The sequence below is a fragment of the Zonotrichia albicollis genome, chromosome 18 (genome assembly GCF_047830755.1).
Source record: "Zonotrichia albicollis isolate bZonAlb1 chromosome 18, bZonAlb1.hap1, whole genome shotgun sequence".
Taxonomy (NCBI): domain Eukaryota; kingdom Metazoa; phylum Chordata; class Aves; order Passeriformes; family Passerellidae; genus Zonotrichia; species Zonotrichia albicollis.
Genome location: NC_133836.1, coordinates 8159194 through 8178092, shown reverse-complemented (window position 1 = coordinate 8178092; position 18899 = coordinate 8159194). Strand labels below are relative to the sequence as shown.

The following is an 18899-nucleotide window of genomic DNA, read 5'->3' as shown; positions in this document are numbered from 1 at the left end:
AGGGACCGTGGGCAGGTTATATAGGGAGCCAGCACTGCTCATGACCTGTGCTGAAATGAAATGCCAGTCTGGTAGGTAAAAGCCCTTGTAAAACTCCTTTCCCTCTGCAAAAATACCCTGCAAGTTAGCTTTAACACTTAAGTACCATGGTTCCTGAATGCTACCTTTAAAGGTTAAAGCATTTAAACTATAGGAACAGCCAGGGGCAAAAAGAGGCCCGTTTCAATTTGATATGTTGAGGTCCTGCGAAAAGCCAGACTGGGGGGTCTCTGAGTTCTTTGTCCTTCCCTTTCCTCCTGAACCTGAGATGGCCCCGAGCCCCAGGCTGGGCTGTTTCACTATCCTTCCTCCTTTCTCTCCCTATGTTGTAGTAAATTAGCCATTTCCAAAGGGCTCAAGCAGGGGAGGAAGTTCTCCATCCCTGACTTGCCTGCTGCACAGGGCAGCTTTGCAGGAAGGAACTGAAAGTAGATCAGGAAAGAGTGATGCATGAAGAGAAGAGCTGCACTTCTCCCAAGGGCTCAAACCTTGGTTGAGACAAACAACACCCCTCTGCCACCATGAGCACTGCCAGGATGGGTGGAACTGGTCCCAGTCACCACCACTGCTCAGGGGAGCTCATCTGCCTTTCGTGGTAGGTCACAGCACACCTGCCTTCCCTGGAGGGATCAGGGTCTGTCCCAGCATACTGTCATCAACTGACAGGGCTTTTTCCCCCATTTCCTGACCTTTATCTTGTAGCTGTGTTTTGAGGCAGGCCCAGGCCTGGCTCTTGCTGTTTAGCACCCAGGGCAGGGCAGGCTGTGTGTCACTGCTGCACCCACAGCAGGACGCTCCCGCTGCACAGAGAACACCCTGCGGACTTTACCCCACCCTGGGATCCAGAATACTCCTCAGTTTGCTCTAACCTAATCCTTCCTGCAGGCTGCTGCCTTTTCCAGCCTTATCTGCTGTGATAGCTGTGGTATTAATAGCAGGAACCTTCCTTGCAAGGAGCCGACTGCAGCCAGAGCCCAGCTCCCCCTGTGCTCCTGCACTGCTATCTCTGTGCAAGGAAACACTTCCAGCTCTGCTCCACTGCTTACACTTTATGGAGATCTCCATCCATTTATCCCCCCTCAGCATAAACACTCCTATCTGGAGGTGGTGCCTGCTGTCAGCTCCCACCCTTTAAAACGGTGCTGGAACTTCCTTGTGCTCAGAGAGGTGAGTGAAGGTCTCCAGCACTTTCTAGGCAAGAGCAGGGCTGAAGGTGACTACTGGAATAGAAGTGAAAAATCTTATTTCTGGGAGCCCTACCACAGACAGATCTTCTACTGTTGTGTTTCCCTCTTTTAAAGACATCCCTTTAAAAACCTCAATGAAAATAGGGAGGGATTTGCAAGCAATCATTTAATGGATCAGAAAAGCCCAACTACTTGATAAAGCTCTTTTACCTTTAGTAAAGCATGTTGGTACTGGAAGGCTGCCATGTGCTCTCCAGGGCTGTCCTTACAATGAGATGTTTTAGAATAGCTGCTGTTCAGGAAAGAAGGATAGGTGTGTCTTACAAGCAAAGCTTTCTGAGGGTCTCTTCCAAGGCTTGCTTTTCTCATGGGAGCAGAGAAAGGTCCAAGAGTCACTTCTCTGTTACCCTGACACTGCTCACTCCTACAGGCAGGCACAAGTCCTGGTGAGTGTCTCAGGTGGGGAGAACTCTGAATAGTGCTGACTATTGAGTGCTTAAAAACAGGCATTCTGGAATACAGGTTTTTGGGAGAAATGTTATCTGCACCTAGAAAAGCCTGTAAATTGTGTGTATACCATAAGGAATGTAGTGCCCAAGTCCTTGGCAGAGACCTTCTCTATCAGGTATTTGTTTTCTCCATCCTGCCCTCAGTGCAGGCAGGGACTGTAGCTTTGCCAGGGAACTCTGAATTCCACAGGTTTCTACTTCTGCTAATCTCCAGTCTGACACTTCCTAATACCATCATTCAGAATAAGATTATACTGAGATACACTAATTTCTTTTCAATCTTCATTCAATTTAGAAAATAGTTCTAAATCATCACAAATTCTGATCTATAACACTGAACTATCTCTCCAAAAAGATCCCGTGAAAGTATATTATAAATTTTTCATCACATGTGTTAAGGCATAGAAGCAATGTGTGAAGATGATTGGAAAACTTAAGCATGGAGACATTTTTTTCCAACTGATGGATGTGCAAAATCTTTTGCTATGGATCTTGAACCCCCAGAGGAAGGGCTAGGTAGATGGCCAAAATGTCTTGCTAGCTCATGTAAAGAGAAAGCTCTAAAAATTTGGTATGTGAAGGTTGGAACAGGAGGAATCTGACTCAGTTAAGTCAGAGGAATATGTCTGATATCTAAATATAAAAAGAATCTTCCTCCTCCTTTAAAAAAAAGGAAAAACAAAGTAAAAAAGAGAGTGAGATCTGTTAATTTTTTTAGAGAAGAAACTGAATTCTGCTTCCTTGCAGTTTTATTTTAAAAACCCCAACAACCCACACACACAAAAACTCCCAAAAAACAACAAAAAAAAAACCAAATCCCAAACCAAAAAAAAAACTTACAACCCTTCTAAGCACATGAAAATAGAATTGCACTTCTATATGAAGTGTGCAATCTTATTCCGAGCTCACTTTACGGCAGTGTGTGAATCTAAAGTTCAGCAGAAGTTGATGAATTTACACCCCTTAGTGTCCACTGGCAGAGTGTGCAAGTCGTGAACCAGAGCCCCAGCAGTGAGAGCCATGCAGGCAGGAAGCTGCACCAAGCTGCTTTTGAGGAAATCACACTTTTTGGATAAATATCAGTCAGCTGCAAACATTTTTCTCTCCAGGATGTGTGTGCTTTTCTAATGTTTAGAATAAAAATGTGGTGCTAGGAATTGGGAATATAGTTTTCACGTATTTCATTACTCCAGCATTAAAGCAGCATGATAATATTAGTGGTAGCCTTTAACATGAACTTTGTTCTGTAACTTCCAGGCTTCAAAAACTAATGAGGAGTAAAATTGGGGGGAAAATGTCTTCCGACAGGCTGGTCTTCAGCACCTTTTTAATGGATAACAGATTTGCCATCATCACACATCACTTGGAATATATTATGACAAGACACACAGGCTAATATAATGCATTGTCTACACAAGGCTACTATATATTCGTGAATTTCTCTTTAACTTGATACAGGATGGTTCAGTTCCAGTTACAGAAGGTTTCAAATCGTTTTCCTGGAAATACCTAAACCCAGTGCAGGTATTCAATGTGACCAAACAGCATCAGATGCTTTGTACAGAAGTTGCAAAATGGTTTCTTTGCTTCAGTGAAATATGGAAGGAAAAGCATGGAAAGAGTTTCTAACTGTCAGCACTCAGTACCAAGATTTCAGGGAAGCCCAGGACACAGACAGGCAATCAGAAAGGCCAGATTTTCACTGGGCTGGGTTCTGTTCCATGAGATACAGGGAGCTGACTGCACCCTGAGCCAGGCTCATTTTCATGTCCAGTATTCAGATGTGAATCTGGATAGGTGTTTTCAATCCCCTCAGCTGTCTGAGTGCTGGGTGCTTGCTGTCCCACGTTTGGCTATGAGGTAGTGCATAGAAAGTGTAAAAGCTTCAAAAGCTCCTTCCTGGGGAAAGCAGAGTGATGAAAGAGATGTAAGCTTAAAAGCAAATATCTTCTCTTATTAAAAGACCAGTACATGCAAACCTTTTTTTATGTATTAAAAAATTTTGATCACCAGAGCAAGATTGGCAGATGTGAGGGCAAACCTAATGCAGCAGGCACAGCCATCTCCATCAGCTACAGTCAAGACTCCCTTTGTGTTTTCCCTGGCTGCAAATGGCAGATCTAGAAGTTTATCCCTTGTCCTGGTTTTGCCTTTTCAGTCAAGAAAGTATAGGGCAGACTTAAAACATTTTTAAAAGTGTTCTTCAAACTTCCCCAGGTAGGGGATGAATAGTTGGAACTGGAATGACTCAGGAGCATTGAATCATCTGCTGGCATTTTCCCCCTCCTCTCCACTTCTCCAAGCAATGATTTGTTTTCTTCCTTCCTCTTGATTAGCTCTACAATATACTCAGATTCTAAAGTGAACTCGATTTTGTGTCTCTTGTATTATCTGTAGTGTCTCATTAGCCTCAGTGCCATCATAACCCTTCTCTGAATCATCATTTGTATATGGATGTTTGACATATCAGCTGATTGTCCCTTTTTCTCTTTCCTTCCCCATCTCTTCTGAAAGCCAATGAAGACATTTCTGTTGATACTTAAATATCACAATTTCTCCCACTATCACTAATAGCATAATGGCATTATGAAGAACCTTTCTGCAGTGCATTTTTGTGTGATGTAAGGCAAACAAGATTGAATTCAAGGAAAACATCATTAAATGTTACCCTCTTAAATTTAATTTAAGAATGAGCAGGAAGTTTGGACATAGCAAATGTTTTTCAGGGTCTAAGCATTGAACAAAGTATTTTCAGGACAGTTTCAGTCAGGGCAGATTTAACATGGAGAAGGCACTGTAATGTTTATATGCACATGACCATAGAAAAGGCTTGAGTGCACAGAAAATAAGGGTCTACATGCCACTAAAACCTTTGTGGCATAGAATTGGTCCTGGTTTTCTCCTTTTCATAGGGTGAGGTGAGAATAAATTCCCTAAGGCTTATAAACAATTCTCCAGATATAGGGTAAAAGGGGGTTCAGTGTCTCCTGCTTCTATATAATATAGAAGTCAAAGTAACACTCCCTGTGAGTATTCTGCTCTGTGTGATGTTGTGTGAGATTCTTGTGTGTATATTGTTTTTTAAATATTTTCTTGGCACCCATAGTCACAATCTGTTTTTCTCCTCTTCTGGAGACCTTTGTCCAGGGAGCTGCTACTTTTTTAAAATCAAATAATTAAAGCCATTGTTACCTTTTTTTTTTTTAAACTCAGGATAACAAATTCTGGCAGGTTTTTAGTATTTGGTATCCACAGGAACTAGCACTGCTTTGCAAACATCCTCAGATTTTCAAGATCTTGTTCCACCAAATACAACCTGCATTTTTCTAATATTTTCCTTTGTTCAGCTTCCCTGTTGTCTCATTCCATGTGGTCTCACTTGAGTCTTGTTTTAACAATGATAAGTTCTTTTGTTTTCCTATTCTATCTTATCTTCACAGCCACATTTATTTTTCCTATGTAAAGTTAGGCAAAATGTCTTGGTGTTACAGTGCTGATGCAGGGGTGCCCAGAAAGGCAGAAAATGCTCCTCAAGAAGCACAGCTTACAGACACCACTCAGGCTGGGTGCACACACAGCACTCTGCTGGCTCGGGGCTTTTCCCTGATGCAGTTTTGCAATGCATTTGAGCAATTATTTTGCTGAAGCAATGGGACACTGAGTTGTCAGGCTTTGCTCATTCTGTGAGCTCCTGAAAAGGCAGAGAATTAGGAGCCATCTTAGGAAATTATAGCTCTTTGCCCTACAGGATAGGGAGCGCTGAGCTCAATTGATATCCTTGTTGGATTTAACTTCTGAAGGGCTTTGTTCTTGTGACAAAAAGAAAAATTATCCCTAGTATTTCACATGAATTTAGGGGCTTATCTTGAAAGAAGGTAGCGCTTGGTGATGTCACCGTGCTGGGGGTACTGCAGACAGAGCTGCTGCTGCTGCAGAGCTGCTGCAGAGGTGCTGTGGTGGCCCTGCCCGGGCTCTGCCCAGTGCTCCAGGCAGTGCTGAGGCAGGAAAGCACTGGCTGCAGTGTCAGTGCTTTGGGGAGCAATGGGCACTTCTGCAGAAAAGTTTATTGCCCAGCACCTGCCAGGCTCCATTGTCCTCTGTGTGTGTCCTGGGAAAAGGAAAAGCACTGGCAAGCAGGGCAGTGAAAGGTGGCAATGAGCTCATTTTCCCTTGCAAGGGTGTGAAAGCAGGTGCAGCTTGAGGCTGTGCTTTTCCAAATGTAACAGCTTTGTCTGGGCATCCCCTGGCAAGTGTTCACTGGGGACACCCCTGTTCTTGCTTTTTAAATTAACATTAACATGTGGGTGTTATGTTGAACAGAAATTAGAAGTCCTCCTTTCCATCACTTGCTTTATTTTAGCTTTTGGAATGGGTGAAGATTTGTTTTCCTTTCTGGAGTAGTCACACTGTTATGATGGAGAAGCTGAAGGGTCCAATTACCCTCCCCTTGATGTTGTTTGTAAAACAATTAGAACTGGCAGTGTGTGATTAAAACCAAGAAGTCATCACTCCTTTCTTGAGGCAGGAGGGGTGGCTGTTTGCAGATGAATATGCACCAAATCTACAACAGGAGTAATTTCCTCCCCCAGTGTGTAACCCCTCCCCTCTGTTACTGACTGCAGGTATGCAGTGTATGGGGTTTTGCACATGAATTAACACTTGTAGCTAATAGCAGTAAACTCACAAATGGACTATTACTTTTTATAGCCTTTTAGCAGAGGCAGCCTAGTGGAGCAAAACTGTTAACAAATTAAGATACATTTGACAGGACTTCAAGTAGGAATCATAACCCAGGAGTCACTGGTTGGGACATAAATGTGAAGCTGTCTGTAGATCAAAGCTGTATCTCATCTGTTGTGTGTGACAAGTGCTAAACCACAAAATAAGAATTAAGACCAAGAGTTAATCTTGGAGAGGTTTTCAGAGCAAGGAACTGACTTCCTGTAAGGGTTGTAAAGAGTTTGTCATATCTGTAGTGCTACAGGATATAAAATAACAACAGTCACAGTAAAAATAAGTTGTATTTGTCTACTTATGACACTGTACATATTTTAGCCATTGTATGATGATGATCTGATGAAATCTGATCTTTGAGGGGAGTGTCTTTAAACCACGGACAGAATATATTTGAAGCTTTTGTGGGGTTTGTTACTTGAGCATAAACCAAACTGAAGTAAGAATGGCTGTAGGAACTATCAAATATGTTTAACACAAGTCACCTTTTCCAGCAGACACCCTGCTACAGCCAAACAGGGTGTGGGCTTTCTGGGATGTGGCTTCAGCTCCATTGTTTTGTTTGTTCTTTTTTTTAATTGAGGAGGTGGAGGTGGCTGCACAGAGGCTGTGTTTGCAGAACATCTGGATGAGCACTGGCTCCTCTGGTGTGGGGGAGTTAACAGAGAGTAGTTGCCCACCTCAGAGCTTTCTGCCTCTCCTCATTTGTGGCTTTCAACCCTGTCATTCTGCTTTTTATTAGAACTCTCATAGAGTATCTAATATCTGTTACCTCATCAAACCCCAACTCAAGGACAATCTTTTAGTCAGTTTCAACTTTTCCCTTTTTTTTGAACTGGCTGATGGGGCTCTTGCATCTGGCATTGTTTCATTTTCTGCCTCACCTTTCCACTACTCAAACTGCATTTTAAAAGGTAGAGAGGCAACACATATCTTGAAGCCCCAGCATAAACTGTACCTTACAGTTACAGACTTTACTCAGTGCATTTTTATTTTTGGGTCTTGTTGACTCTGCACAGCATCACATCATGCACCTGTGTATGTTCCTATTGAGGAGTTCAGGAGAGGTCAGTTTGTCACCAGCTCCCCAATGGCTCTGCTTATTAGTAACTTAAAGCCCAAACTTAGAGACATTCAGGCTGATTTTACTCCTCTTTCTCTATCTTGAGCCTTCCCTCCCCACTAGGCTTGTTAAAACTTCATTCAACATAACTGAAGACTCATTCTTCTCTTAATTTCTTGTGATATTCTGCTAAGAATATCCAGTGTTACAGTGCCAGCATAATTATATTTTCCCATAGGTGTAAAATGTGTCTGCATCAATAGCTTATTAAAAGAGTGCAATAAAAATTATGACCCCACAATTCTGCTATTAATATAACAATTCTGAGCCAAGAAAGCTCCTTGATCCTTCTTATGTGTCTGCTGTAACATGGTACAAGAGCAGAACACTGTAAGCCATTTTAATCCCTTCTTTTCACCCCCTAGCAATATACATTGGCCCAAGAGAGTAACAGGAATTGAAAGTTTAATTTATTAATATGCAATAGTGATAATGTCAAAAGAACAATATATAAAGCCCACACAGAACAGGATTACACGATACATAGGGGAAAGCCTAGAGCTAATATTTAATATAGCAAAACACAGCCAAAAATAACTTCTCGTCCAAGGTGCAAAAGAGGGAGAGCTCTGCAGGTGCTGGAGCAGAGGAGCTGTGCAAGCAGCCTCTGCCTTCAAGTGCACAGCTGGACCCAGGCATCCATCCTCGGGCTGAGCTTCCTCTCTGCTGGGAGCCACTGAGATCGTGGTGCTTTCCACCAGTGCCAACTGTTGGGCAGTGACTGAAGTTCCCAGCTATCACTTTGTCTGCTTCAAAGCCTCTCACTGCCCCAGTTTAACAGTGCACACCAGAACCAGAGCAGCAGACACAAGGCACACAGGTGGGGAGTGAGCCACAGCAAAGGGGAGCCTCAGAGCTCAGAGCACTTCTGCAGGTGAAGCATGAGACCAGCAGTTCACTTCAGCTAAATTGTTCCTTTAAGCTTGAGCAAAATTTCACCAGTAGGCAAAGTACCCTGCAGCCTTAGCAGATGTACATTAACATGTCACTGGCTTTCTCAGAAATGAGCAATTGGCCCAAGAGTCTCAAATCAGTAACAGTCATGTGAGTGGAAAGATATTCAGCCTCTTAGGGACTGGCAGGTTTCACACACTGCCTAGAGTTTACTTTCTTGCTCCTTCCCTAAAATGAGCAAGGAAGGAAAGGACAAATGTGAAAGAATAAACCTCAGAACTTCTTCAGTATTACTGAGGGTTCAGTGTACAGCCAGGAGAGCAGAACCCACTCTTGGAGGACAAGTTGAGAGAGGGATGAGATGGGGCACTCCCTGGCTTCCCTGCAGGTTTCCCAGTCTGCCACACATTTCTTAAGTGGTGGGATGAGGTCCAAGCTGATCATCTATCCTGCCTGCTGCTTGGCACTGTCACCTCCCTGTACACACACACCAAAGAAACTGCAATAGCAAGTAAGTACCTGGTCAAAATATGGGACCTACTTGTCTCTGTTGATTGAAGAGTGTAGGTCTGGCAGCCAGGGCTCTCTGAGCTGTTGTGTCTGTAGATTCATCCCCTATCTGATTCCTCTTCCAGCCTTCCCCAGCTCTAATCTGCTTGCTGTCCTTTCCTTTGCTGGAGTTGATTGCTCCCTTCATGGCGCAGTCTGATTTAGAAGAGCCAGGTCAGCTCAGCAAAGCTCTGCTTCTTGAAACTAACTCATCTCCTCTTGAATGCCACACAAGATGCTCAGCTCTTGTACAGCAATAATCTCTAAAAGTCAGGAAGAGGCTGTGGAGATGAGAAATGAGGGCAAACCAGGAAACTTAGCTCTCAGCTGAGACACCAGCAGCTGGGAAAGGCTGTGTGCCCACAGCCTGGCTCGGCTGCTTGTTGCACATCAGAGTCCACAAGCACAGCAGGAGAAGAAAAGCCTTGGGGTCGCCCTGCCAGCCCCTTCCTGAGGAGGGAGAGATAGAGGAGGATGTTTGTAGCAGCAGTTCTTGTATGAGTTTGTTGTCTCTAAAGTTTTCTCACTGGTGTTTTTCAAGTGCCAGAGCCTGGGCAGATTAACACAGGTCACAGCTGCCCTGTGTGGAGGTGTCACGTCATGCTGCCTGGTTTTTATACATGGGGCTTCTGTGATTTATTTGCTGCTTCTCTCAAAAGCTTTATTTCTCTCTAGCTGGCTAAATTAATGTATTTGTAGTAGTTCAAAACGGGTGGCTAACAGCAGGCTGGGCCCCTGCTGAGCGGAGGAGGAGAGCTTTCCCCCTTCTGCCAGGAGAGAGGGGTCAGGAAGAGCCATGTGTCTGTCTGGCCTCTGCAGACTTTCAGGGCCTTTGTGATATTCTCCTGCTTTCCTCCCGTAGTTGCCATTGCTCTGCAATTTCCTGTACTGTCATAACTTTTTTTTAGCTTTATTTTGATACTCATTAAATCTGTGACTATATTTTACTTTGCTCAAAGCTTTGTGTGGTGTGTGCCAGGGTTTTTATCAGCAATAGTTAGTGCATTGGACTGACACTTACCCAAGGGAAAAGCAAGGCTCCAAAGAGGGGGTTTTCCCATGGGTTTACACATACTGTGTGGGGTGAGAGCCAGGGAAGTTGTGGGCAAGGACAGGGCCAGGTCCCTTGGAAGGGCAGCTGTGAATGCTGTGTTCACAGTAACCCAGTCCAGAGCAGGGTGAGGGGTCAGGCAGCACAGTTGTGCCCAACACCAGATTTCTGTACTGGGTGAGGCTGCTGCTGGACAGCAATAGAGTGGTTGTACCTGCTCCACTGACCAGAGGGGCACGAGACTGGAGACAGGTAAGTGAGTCCCACTGGCAAAGTGAGTTTTACATCAGTGAGTCCTCAGTTGGTTTCCTTCCTCCAGGAAGGAAAAAAAATTGGTTTGCACAGTTTCTGTGGTTTTAAACATCTCATTGTGTTGCATCAGCCAGATGTGGGGATATGATGCATGGGGTGAAAAAGAAATGTGTGAGACAGAAAATGAAGAAAAGTGCCATCATGTTAGTACAAATGGTTCTGCCCTGGGCTGAAGAGGGCAGGAGAGAATGACAAACAAGGGCTCAACCAGAGTTGAAAGGCAAATCTGCACTAGAGGAAAAAGGAGGGAGGAATTCTTCAGTAAAGGAAAAAAAGATTAGGATCTGACCTAGATACAAAGATCATTCCCATCCTGCCCCCCATTTGCTGGGTCAGGAGAGGTAATGAGAACAAGACTGCTACAGAATTCTTCCAAGGTTTTGAGCCCACGTAAGGAGGCTCACCAGGAAACGCGAGGTAGCTGTGCTGCACCGCGGGTGAACTGGAGTCTGCCTGGGTACTGGGTCAGGTTCAGGGGATCTGAACCTGTTCACTGTGTGTCCCCATTGCTCAGCTCCTCACAGCATCAGGTAAAGGCCAACAGGCAGAGGATGGTGTGTGTGGAACCACGGGTGACTGTTCTGACTGTCTGCAAGTGAGAGGCTTTTGCTCAATGCTGCCTTAACAGCAGCACCTCAGCTCCCACCGTGCTCAGATCTGACCTCCTCAGCTCTTTTCATGTGCTTTTCCCCTGCCCTGGGAAGGGTCAGGCTCTTGCTGCTGCCCATTTCAAAATAAGGGTGTGTAGCTCAGCTGAGCAATGCACCCTAATGACAAACTGCCAGTAGGTGATGAGTTTAAAAATATCAGGAGATATGATGAGAAACAGCAGAAGAATAGAACTAGGAGTAATAAAATGGGGTTGATAAAGGAAGAGTCATCTGAAAATTCTCCTGGGAGGTCTGCTATGCTGAGGCATGGCCTCTTGGATAAATGTGAGTCTTCCTATGAAACCATTTATAAATTATGTGAACTGTTTGCTTTTAGAGGCTCATAGCAGAGACTGCTATCCATATCAAGTCACCTGTTAACTCTTGATATTTCCAGCCTCTTTTCTTTGCCTGTTGCCAGCACCCTGATTACAAGGCTTTTTTACACTGATGAGTTATCTAGTCTTATCTGGCCCAGCAAGGCTTGCCCTGTATGGAGCTTATCCACAAAAAATTTAAAAAAAAGGAATATTGCTCAAAATTCAAACCATTTTACTTGGCCTTTGCTATTATGTTTGAATCCTAGACCTGAGGGAAAATTTTAAATATGTTCAAAGTGACAGCTAAATTCCAGCTTAATTTTTGAAAGTGACTTGGACATCTCATTCATGGTGAATTCAACCCATTTGAATTTGGGTCTTTTTAAATTCTGGACAAGGCTTGGATCATATCTCCAGGCCTGGGTCTGTGATTGTAACTGAATCCAGGTCTTTGTGCTTAAAATCTCTGGTGTGAACTATGAAGGAAAAACATGCACATGGACACTGTTGATAAAACCTGTGGGTACTTGAGGGAGATCTGTTTCAATAATGTTAGGGGTTTTTCATGGAAAAACATTTTACATTTGTTTTTCGCTGGTCTTTAGAGACTGACAGGGAACACAAACCCCCTCACATATAACAGGAAAATAAACCTTTTATCTGCTGGGTTTTTTTAAAACATGACACACAACGCTCTTTACCATTCCGGAATTAGAGAAAGCATTAATTCGATCAATTTAAGTGATGAATGCCCACAAAATGAAACCTTTTTTTTTTTCTGGAATGATGACCTTGGGCAGATTAGAGCAGCTAGGTAAGAAATCCAGCAAGTATTTATCAAAGGCTTCTAAGACAGTGCAAACTCTAGTGAGTTCAAAAGCAAGAGACTTTCAGTCTTCATACAACTGACAGGGTCATAACGTCTCAAGAATGTCAGGAATCCATGTGGCTGTTCCATTAAACACCCCTGATTAGTGAATGTGCTGATAAACTTAGAGAGTCAGAGGTCAACATTTCGGAGCCCAAGGTACCCCAGGTATCTGAAAAAGTCTCCAGAATTCCCGTGCCTCTCGCCCAGTTAACCCCTTCCACCACGGCACCCATGGAGGCTTAAAAATGAGCATCTCACACTCAGCATTTTCCAGAAAATTCTGCAGAGATGTTGGGTTACTCTGAAAACTATGGAAAAATTACCTCAGATGCCTCCCATGGAAGTGTTCATGACAGTTGGCTGCTCTGTGATTTCAGCTGGAGCTCAGAGTCAGTAAATGTGTAAAACCCACGTTGCACTGGCTCATCCTGCTCCCTGCCCTGGGCTCTGGGTGATACCACGGTGGCAGCAGGCTGTGCATTAAACACCTCCAGAGCTACCACACTGCAAACATGACAGTGGGTTCAAAATACTCAGGAGCAGTCACACCACCCTGTCACTGCACTGAGCTCTCTGCTCTGCTCAGGTTTTGTTGCAAGAGCTCCAGCTCTTTCTCCTGCCAAGTGCCTGTGGCAGGCAATTGGGAAATCTGTGAAAATATGGGCTGTGTGCCTGAGCGTCGCTTTCGCAGGGCATTGCTTTAACTGCAGCACAATCAGGAGAGTCCCAGGAAGGCTGAATTATCCCAGCAGTTCCCCTGGGTGTTAGCCCATTTTCCAGGCAATTGCCCTAACTGGCAAGGCCCCTCCATGGACGTTGTTTCTGCCTCAGTCTCCCAGGCAGGGATGCAGAGTTGAGCTGCTCCTGCGATAGATGGCTTTTCATTCCACGTGCTGATTATGAGCTGCTGGAGGCACTAAGCATTCGTGTCTGCTGAGGGCCACAGCGTGACCCCATCAGTTTCTTTGAAAATCAATAGGAAAAATGTTGGAGAATGCAAAGGAAGCAGGAACAGTCAAAGTAAAGACAAGTGATGTCCTGTAATGGCTGTAATGATTCTGAAACACGCAAGGTCACAGATAATCACGAATCTAATTCTCCTTTGAAAGAATCTGTCAAGTTACTTCCCTACCTCAAAAACAACTGCTGATTGATGTTATTTATGGGCTAACAAACTCATTGAAGACAGTCTGAATGGAGGTTGTACAGCCTTTAGTATCCAGGTGGAGTTAGGTAGCCTCAGCTATAGAAAAAAAAACAGGTAAAGAGATTTTCATTGTTGCAGTAAAACATGGATAGGATGCATTTCAAAAAGTGCCAACATTGCTGCAAGCCAGAGCCACAATGCAGCAGTTCTGTTAATCAAACTCACAGCAGTTTAGGCTTGAGAGATCTCCCTGTTTAACTGCTTCACTGTGCTGCAGTTCAGAATTGTTGTGAAGTGAGGAAAAAAGACCCAGGAAGGATGGAGGTGCCTTGGGACTGGGCAGAAGTGTGCAGGCAGGTCAGGGCTGGGCAGGCTGTAAGGCATGAGCCTTACAGAAGGAGGCAATATTTGGGGCTCTTTCTCAGTGTAGATAACTGCAGGTAACACCTCAGGAGGAGGGTGTTGAGCTCTGCAGGCTTTATCTGGGAGGATTTTGAAGCCAGTTTGTAGCAACACACACCCCAACGTGCTGGCTAGAGCTGAAAAGCGGGACAATTTGTTTCCAACACCTAATGTCAAACCCCTTCTTCTCTACCAGTTCCACCCAGGTGCTTTTTGGTTTTACTTCCTATTTACAGAGCAAGGGCAGAGCTGTTTCCTGTAGGAGTGAAGTAAAAGGTTTATCACAAGCAACTGGGTGGGTTGACAAGAGGGGCTCTTTTCCCTGGACTGTGTGTGTGCTTGGAGCTGGGAGCTGTGGCATGGATCCAGATCCAAAGCAACCTCCAAACAGCACAGATGCAAGGCAAATTTGGACTTCAGCACGAGCGTGGGTGTCAGCTCAGAATGTATAATGCAAAATCAACTCACAGCTCAAGGGCCAGGGCCACAAGCAGGGAAGCAGCAACCCCACAACTCACAAATCTTGGGATTAGGCTGGATGGCAAAGTCAGCCAGCAGAAGGAAGAGGCCATATAAACTTCTCACGCAGGTATAATTTAACTGCATTGTAATTGTGAACTACATTCTGAGAGGTTTCTTGTATTGAGAGGTCTTAGGGTTTTAGGGTTGGTTTTTTTTAAAGCTGGTCCTTAATTTTTTTCACAGCTACTTCAACCTCAGCAAGCTCCTAGACCTGAGGGCAGATAGGTGGTCCTTCCAAAGAAAGAGCAGTGCACTTGTTTCGATCATTTTTACTTCAAAAATGTGGGGTAGAGAAAAGCCATAAGAAAATGTGGTTGCAACAAGAAGGAAAGACCATATGAAAATATGTGATGAGTGAGATGTGAAACTCAGGCAAAGATGAGATTTTGGCTGGCTCCAGCTGGATTCAGCTGGCCCTTAGCACAGAGGATTCAATGCAATTCAAAGAAGAAATTCCAAATTCCAAACACAATAAAAACTGCTGTTCAAAATGAAGTTATTTCTGCAAAGTGACAGGCAAGAATTTACCTCAACTCTAATTTACACAATTTAGATATTTAGAAAGCAGAGGCATGAATAGTGAGATAGACAGTAAAGATTGTGATGTCTAAACCTCTCTGTATGGTTATGAATTACAAATTATGTATTTGCTCACATCTAGGTATTATGTTTTGGCAGTGAGGTTGTTAATGGCATGCTATTTTGTTATCTAGATTTTTCTATCACTTGAACAAGAACTTTGAAACTGCAAATATGGTCAATATCCAGTGCAGGCACAGCAGGGCCAGGGCACATGAGAGTCTGTTCTGCCAGAGCAGGGCAGGGGCTCTGACAGGACAACTGTCAACGGTCAAGATCCAATGATGTGTTGTGTGCCACGTGTGTGCCTGTCCCAGCAATATCCTGTTTCATCAGCATTCACCCTTTTCTGTCCCTCCTATTATATAAAGCTGTTTAAAGAAAAAAGTTTTTATAAGGGCACAAGCATAACTTTCACTCCAGCATGAAACAACACTTCACATGCTGGTGTTGCTTTGTATGTAGGAACTTTGTCTCCTTCTTCCCAGCACTGAAGTATCTGGAGCCCAGATTTGTAGTCAAGATTTCAGGCACATTTTTGTGGCCTCATAGTTCTTATTTAGTTTTTTTTTTTTTTTTTTTTTTTTTAAGAAAAAAGCTATTTTAATAATCTGACCTGCATTTTAATAATTTCTAATGTCTGTGGTATCCATCCAGATGTGGCTTTGCCTGTCTGACCCTCCTGTCAATACTTATTAATTTCATGACAATCTTTTCAAGGGTGTTTGGAAACAAACAGGGAAAAGTTGCTCTAAGGTCAAGAATGAGCCCAGGGAGGTGAAACAGGAATGATCATGCTCTCTACAATAGAGAGTATGATATTTCTGCAGCTTTTTCTATCTTGCTCTTAAAGTGAGCTCTATGCATAGATCAGAACAGCATCCCTGAAGAGGGAAGTCACTACTTGAGTCCTGGAGGTGAGAGGAGGAACCAAGGCATGTTACTGGAGCAAATCAGTGAGTCAATGCAGAACAAGGAGGACCAGGGCTTTAATCCTTCAGATCTTCTGATGGACAAGTGAAACACGAATGTCTCAGTCAGGGTGAGGGCTTTGCTTAAATAACAGTGCACCAGTATAACCTGGGGGAAAATTGGTGTTGAAAAACTTGGGAGCCTAAAAGGCAGCAGGACTGGTGAGGCTGAAGTGCCCACAGTGTGCAAAGTGCTTAACCAGAATGGTGGTTTCTTGATTTGACGCATCTACCATGTTTATGTAAACCAAAATGCTAATTATTTAAACCTAGAAACTTTCTTCATTTTCTTTGAGAAAACCACAGGAGAGTCTGCTTATTTGGGGGTTTCATTGTTCTGCCCTGTTGGTACAGCTGGAGAGACATCAGATCTTCAAAGATAAAGTGAAGGAACACCAGCCAGAGCTGGATGAAGTAAGGATGGGGTGTCAGGGGTCCTGGATGAAGCCTGCCCCAGCCCTGTGAACAGCGGCAGTGTTGGCAAACACGGACTCTTCTCCCTGGAGTTTCTCCTGTGGAAATGAGGGTGCTTGCAGTGGGACTGGGGGTGTCTTTTTGGAGCCTTTTCAGTATGGTGAGAAGCACTTCTGAGGACAGGGCGGCCAAGCCTGGGCTGGCAGTAGCACAGAGCCTCTGCGAGGAGTGAGCGAGGCTCCGCGGGGCTCCCCGGGCTGGCGCAGCGGGCGGGAGCCCATCCCCGGGGAAACGCTGCGGCTCGGAGCGGAGCGAGAGTACCGGGGCTGAGCCGGGGGAACGGCGTGAGGGGTGGCAGCGGTGGGCTGGGTGGCAGCGGTGGGCTGGGTGGCAGAGGTAGCAGCAGTGGGGTGTGTGACAGCCGTGGCAGCGATGGCAGCGCGGGTCCCCGCCCGTTCCCGCCGAGCGCGGCCGCGCCCCGGGGCCCTTGGGCGGCTCCTGCGGCGGCAGCGCCCCCCAGCGGCCGGCCCGCTCCCGCTCCCGGTCTGCCCCGGTCCCTCCCGCTCCGCCGGGACTGGCGCGCTCGGTGCCGGAGGGCTCCGAATGGGATGAGGCTTTCCGGACAATTTTCAAAGCGCTTCAAGCCATTGTGTGACCCGGTGGCCCCGCGGGGCTCGTGGGTGTCCGGCCGCGGGATCCCTTCAGGCCGGGGAGCTCTGTGCGGCCGCAGGGAGCAGCCACGCGCGTCTGTGCCAGCCCAGGGGAACGCGGGGACTCCGAGAGCCCGGAGTCCCTCGGCCACGTGGGGGAGAGTCCCGACCGTGCTTTCCCGGGTGAACGCAAGTTGAAATTTCATGTTTCGTTGAACATTCAAAGAAAAAAGGAAGGTTGGATTTTGTAGAGGGCTTTTACCGGAGGAAATTAAAAAATATGTATCTGACATATCTGAAGACTTGGTTTTAACTTGCATCCTGATTGTTCCAGATGTTCCCCAGATGTCAAAGGGAACCAGGCATTGAAACAGCAGAACACATTTGTTTTAATACGCTCTAACTTTAGTATTGCCAAAGAATTAAAAGGCCTGGGTTTGTTTTGGTTTTTCCTTTCGCTAACAACTTCAATGTCTATTAATTGTCCACTAATCAAATGGAAGGTGAATTAGTTCCTTTTTATTTCAGACAGCATGAGGTTGATATACATCTTGATCCTGGCTGCTTCCCAATCTCTTCTCTTTGGGTTTGTATGGTACTGAGCAGCTCTGGGAAAAGTGCTATAAACATTGGCAACGATCGATGCACAGCCACAGGGGTAAAAATAGAGAGATGAGCTCTTCCACAAAGTGCTTATAAAATCCATCAACTTGGGGCTTCCCTCTTTAGCTCTTCCCTTGACAGATTTCAGGATGTGTGGAAGAATTGAAAGCTGCGGGAAAGGTTGGAAATAGCTTGAGCCCCCTGACCAAATGTCCTTAACAGGGCCCAGCATCCCCGGGAAGCCACAGACAGGGCAAAGAGCCCCTCCACGACTTGGGGGGGGAAGGAGCTGCAGCTCCTAGGGGCAAAATCCCCTGGGGCAGCCCTTGCCTTCTGCCTGGGGAAAGGTGGGATGAGGGAAGTGTGTGTTCTGCCTGGTCTAAACCTTCTCTTCCCACTGTCTTTTATCTTCTTTGTATTTCTGCCTAAAAGAGACATCAACGTTCAACTAAAATTTCATATTTTAGCACTTTTTCAAGAACCATTCAATATTATTTCCATTATCTCATTGGGGTGCAAGGGAAGCAGGTGCTCTTAAGACTCCTAAGGTGAATTTATTTGCATTGAAGGAGATGCTGTCAGTGTCCGACACTCCTTGTAGTGTGTCAGGTCTACAGAAACTGGAACCTAAGTGACAGACTGGGCACAGGCACAGCGGTCCGTGTCGGTTGAACAGAGCAGGTACAATTTGTGCGTGCATTCTCTTAGAGGAGTTTGGTGATACACGTTCTGTGCATCTGTGTGGATGAAGGAGGGTGGCATCTGTGCACCGTACGGCACGGTACCAGCGCTTCCCGCGGCACAGCTTTGCACATGGGCTTCGGAAGGAAGGGGTGGCGATGTCGTTGTGCCCATGTCGTTGTGCCAGGCACCGTCCGTGACCCGAGCTGCGGCCCTGCCCAGCCCCGGGCCCGGGCCCGCCCGGCCCCTGGGAGCACGGGGGGTCGCGCCGCCCTGCGCCGCCAGGGGGCGCCGGAGCGGGCGGGCGCCCGCCCCGGGAGGGGTCTGAATGTAAGAAAGTATGAGTGCCTGCGTATATATATATATGTATACAAAGATATATGTGTGTGTGTGTATACGTGTGTCCCTATGAGAGTGTATATGTGTGTGTGGGTGTATGCGTGCAAATGTGTATGCCCACGTGTGCCTGTGTGTATATGTCCGTGTGTCCGTGTGTCCGCACATGTGCCTGTGTGTATATGTCCGTGTGTCCGCACATGTGCCTCTGTGTGTGTGTCTGTGTGTCCGCACATGTGCCTGTGTGTGTATGTCTATGTGTGTGTCTGTGTGTCCGCACATGTGCCTGTGTGTGTATGTCTGTGTGTCCCGCGCCCGCCCGCGCCGCCGCAGCCCTGCGGAGCCGCCCGCGCCT

The 18899-nt window shown here is 45.7% G+C and overlaps 1 long non-coding RNA gene across 4 annotated transcripts in view; it reads right to left on the bottom strand.

The window, feature by feature from the left end:
- Positions 1–12807, bottom strand: part of LOC141731144 (uncharacterized) — a 32223-nt gene extending 19416 nt beyond the window's left edge. For 3 of the 4 annotated variants that reach the window (XR_012583074.1, XR_012583073.1, XR_012583075.1), the window contains exon 1: positions 12563–12807. This is a non-coding gene — a long non-coding RNA (uncharacterized LOC141731144). Of the gene's footprint in view, positions 1–1436; positions 3635–12562 lie in introns of all 4 variants that reach the window. The other variant, XR_012583076.1, reaches the window with a different exon arrangement.
- Positions 12808–18899: the final 6092 nt, after the last annotated feature.